This window comes from Phalangium opilio, unplaced genomic scaffold (genome assembly GCF_054372755.1).
Source record: "Phalangium opilio isolate 3A_F unplaced genomic scaffold, DU_Popi_V2 ptg000060l_1, whole genome shotgun sequence".
NCBI classification, from domain to species: Eukaryota; Metazoa; Arthropoda; class Arachnida; order Opiliones; family Phalangiidae; genus Phalangium; species Phalangium opilio.
Window position 1 is genome coordinate 5,320,696 of NW_028324177.1, and position 4,484 is coordinate 5,325,179.

Sequence of the window (4,484 nt, forward strand, 5' to 3'; positions counted from 1 at the left end):
TTATCTTTTCTATAACAAGTTTATAAGATTGTTTTTGTTTGATGTCCATTGGGAGTCTATTCCCGAGCTCTATTCTAGGAGAGCGATAGCTCTCTTAGATAAGACCTCATACCGACTTTAATGTATAAGGATGGTTTTTTGATTGGTTATAACTTTTTTGTATCATATTAACTGCTTTGAAAAAATTCCACAGAACTACAATTCGGGCCCTCAATATGTGGTTAAAATTTCAAGAAGATCCACCCATTAGTTTATTGTATAAACAAGTTGGGAAAACCAAAATATTACCTCTCCGAGTCAAGAGAAGGACTACCTACAAACTTATTTACCCAGTTATGGAAATGTTTCTTTTTTTTATGAACAAATACTGAAGTTAAAATTTATGAAATATTAAAGCAGTATACAAAGCATAGCAAATATACTGTAAATCAGACGACATTTTACATCCAATAAGGATATACTTGTACACATTAAAATCATCCGATGGGGGAAAAACGGGAAATGAAGAGATAAAACTTTGGAGGGATATTACCTTTACGTATTTGTAAAGGCCCAATTTGCTACTCCTCAACTGTATACCCTCTATGTTCAAAGCCATATTCACAACAGGGTTGCCATGTAAACACTATCCTCTCCTTTCACCTCAACAATTTTCTTAGTTTGTCAACATGACGATTAAAGTTACATAACACCAAAGCTAATTTGTGGCTACACACACTGAAGGTAAATGCGCACCATAAAAAGCATGAACACACGAAGCTATAATCCGATTACGATCAGACCTTTCACTGATCTGGGCTGCGTTCAGCAGAGCTCACCAAAAAAGACAGCGGATTTTGGAAAACGTTTTCTGGTGAGATCTGTCGTCATAGCTTTTCTCCGGTCATCGGTCTTTTAAAAATGAAGCTAGCGCAATAAAGCGTGCAAGGTACAAAGGCTTAACAAAAATTGTATGATAACATATTTATGGAGATAGATAAGAACAACTTTTATAATTAAACATAGAAACTAACATGTCTCTTAAACTTCTCGCCGCTCTCGCGTGATCAACTTGTTTCACGCCAATTAAATAGCTATAGTCTCATCAGAATCAGCAAGAGCTATTTGTATTAATTCCTCCATGCTTTTTCGCCAAGCTGAGAACTACGCGTTTTACGTCACGTTATCCAAAAACCCGACTATTTTCCTTGAAGACCGCGCTGGCTCACTGAGCACCGTGACGTCAAAATTCAATAACAAAATCCCGTTCTGGATGACACTGCTAACAGCGCCTGACAGCGCTGAGCTCTGCTGAACGCGGCCCAGATTTCCACCATGATTATAAAGTCTAAGCCTAATTATTTAAAAGTGTATTTAACTTTCGGCTCACTCTGAACCGTTAATGTCTCTGTATTACAGAAACGAAAACCAAACCCAAGCGTTTACTTTTTGGTTCACTAGGCCTAATGACAAATAAAAGTTCATTTGCCCAATATAGTTGCGTTCTTCTTGAAATCACTTTAGAAAGAATTATGCTATAAACAGATGTAGTATAGCTTAAGTAATATATAAACATCGATTTCAAATAATAATAATAAAAAATATTCTTGGGATATCAGAATGAAACAGAGCTTTATAGCTACAAAACCACTAAAGGCATCGAAATTACGAAAAATATTTCCATATATTAATAATATATTATGAGAAAACCAAATATTAAGGTTTTGTAGGATTTCTTTCCACAAAACAAAGCGAACTGCTAACGCGGTGCACTAACGGACGGACACACACAGACTAAAACATAGGCTGCTTTTTAACTCTTTCCGTTTTAATTTTGAGTTGAGAAACTAGATTATCTTAAATATTAAAATAAATATAATTAATATTAAATATTTTCTTCGTTAGTTGTTCGCCTTATAGAGCGTTACATCGCGTTGATAAAGAACAATTAGACATTCTTGAGAGACTTGACTAATTTTGGCGTTTGAAATGAAGCATACGCCGGTTGCATTACCTTACTCAAATAGGTAGTATATAAGGGTGTCGAACTACAGCTAAAAGCAAGAACAACCGCAATTGCGAAAACCTTTGGTGGACAACCCACCCTAGGGAGGCTAGACGTTTCTCGTAACCCTAGCTGATCGCCGCGAATGTCTTAAACCAAACGATGACTATGGAGTTAGAAGCCAATAAGACAGATTGGTGTCTATGTGGAATAGACGGAAGACCAGTAGATGGTGGTGTTTAGAAGCCAGTATGTACAGACTGGTGTCCAAGTGGGATGGACGAAGACCAGAAGATGGTGGTGATTAGAAGCCAGTATGTACAGACTGGTGTCCATGTGGGATGGACGAAGACCAAAAGATAGTGGAGATTAGAAGCCAGTATGTACAGACTGGTGTCCAAGTGGAATGGACGAAGACCCGAAGATGGTGGTGATTAGAAGCCAATGAATACAGACTGGTGTCCATGTGGGATGGACGAAGACCAAAAGATGGTGGTGATTAGAAGCCAGTAAGTACAGACTGGTGTCCGTGTGGGATGGACAAAGACGAGAAGATGGTGGTGTGAGAACTCAAGTAAAGGAGCCATTTCCGTGACTGTGAAAGCAGTTCGGAAATGGCGAACACGTTTGCTCCGATTTGGAAACTGCGAACGCGGTCACGTGGGTGTAACAACAGACAAACACACAGACAGACACACACACACGTCGAAATTAGAACCTCTCCGTGACATACGTCACTCGGAGAGGTAAAAATAAAGTTGCTAAGGGTGGTTTTCATTTCCATAAAATTAATCAGCCCTTTTGGTGAAAAAGTTCAATTTTCCCATAGAAATAACATGGAGTTTTTTTCAAATTTAGCCATTTTGTGGCCACCCTTTTGAAATGAAATATTCGTTTGTTACGTTTGGGAATGGTTTTATATCAAAATTTAAACCTTTTTCTAGGACCATTTTTAAGGTTTTTGAGAAAAATTAATTTTAAGTATGTTTAATTTTAAATTTTAAAAACTACCCCAATCTGCGATATTTTAGCATTTATACACTGTTTTATTAGGAAATATCAGCGAGACCAATGTTGGCATTTTTTAACGTATAGTTGCCTCATAATAATCCGATTGTTTCTTCTTAATGCCTTTTGGTTGGAATGGCCTATCGATAGTGAGATAAGACGGCTTTAATATTGCTGCAGTGACGTTGACGCGGCCGCTACAGCGACTCCATCAAAACACACGGGTCTAAATTGTCGCGGATATAGTCAAATTCAAACTAGCTTAATGGACATTTTAACTTTTCCCTGCTAATTATTCTGGATTACCAATAAAAGATAATTAAACTAGACTCCCAATTAAAGATAAAAAACTAGATTACGAATTTAAATAATTAAAGTAGTTTACCAATTAAACGTTCTTAAAATAAATTATCAATTAGAGTTAATTAAACTAGACTACCAATTAGAGTTAATTAAACTAGACTACCAATTAGAGGTTATTAAACTAGATTACGAATTAATGGTTACTAATTAAATTACGAATTAATGGTTACTAATTAAATTACGAATTAATGGTTACTAATTAAATTACCAATTAATTGTTACTAATTAAATTACCAATTAAGGGTTACTAATTAAATTACCAATTAAGGGTTACTAATTAAATTACCAATTAAGGGTTACTAATTAAATTATCAATTAAGGGCAATTAATCTAGATTATCAATTAAGGGTAATTAATCTAGATTACCAATTAAGGGTAATTAATCTAGATTACCAATTAAGGGTAATAAATCTAGATTACCAATTAAGGGTAATAAATCTAGAATACCAATTAAGGGTAATTAATCTAGATTACCAATTAAGGGTAATTAATCTAGATTACCAATTAAGGGTAATTAATCTAGATTACCAATTAAGGGTAATTAAACTAGATTACCGACGACTGGTAATTAAACCAGATTACCGACGACTGGTAATTAATTCAGATTACCGACGAATGGTAATTAAACCAGATTACCGACGACTGGTAATTAAGCTAGATTACCGACGACCGGTAATTAAGCTAGATTAACGACGATCGGTAATTAAGCTAGATTACCGACGACCGGTAATTAAGCTAGATTAACGACGATCGGTAATTAAGCTAGATTACCGACGACCGGTAATTAAGCTAGATTAACGACGATCGGTAATTAAGCTAGATTACCGACGACCGGTAATTTAGCTAGACTAACGACGACCGGTAATTAAGCTAGATTACCGACGACCGGTAATTAAGCTAGATTACCGACGACCGGTAATTAAGCTAGACTAACGACGACCGGTAATTAAGCTAGATTACCGACGACCGGTAATTAAGCTAGATTACCGACGACCGGTAATTAAGCTAGATTACCGACGACCGGTAATTAAGCTAGATTACCGACGACCGGTAATTAAGCTAGATTACCGACGACCGGTAATTAAGCTAGATTACCGACGACCGGTAATTAAGCTAGATTACCGACGAC

General features: G+C 36.2%; 1 long non-coding RNA gene across 1 annotated transcript; it reads left to right on the forward strand.

The window, feature by feature from the left end:
* The first annotated feature begins 2,872 nt into the window (after positions 1-2,872).
* Positions 2,873-3,559, forward strand: LOC149666736 (uncharacterized). The gene is made up of 2 exons (XR_016368251.1): positions 2,873-2,965; positions 3,038-3,559. It is a non-coding gene; the product is annotated as an uncharacterized LOC149666736 (long non-coding RNA).
* Positions 3,560-4,484: the final 925 nt, after the last annotated feature.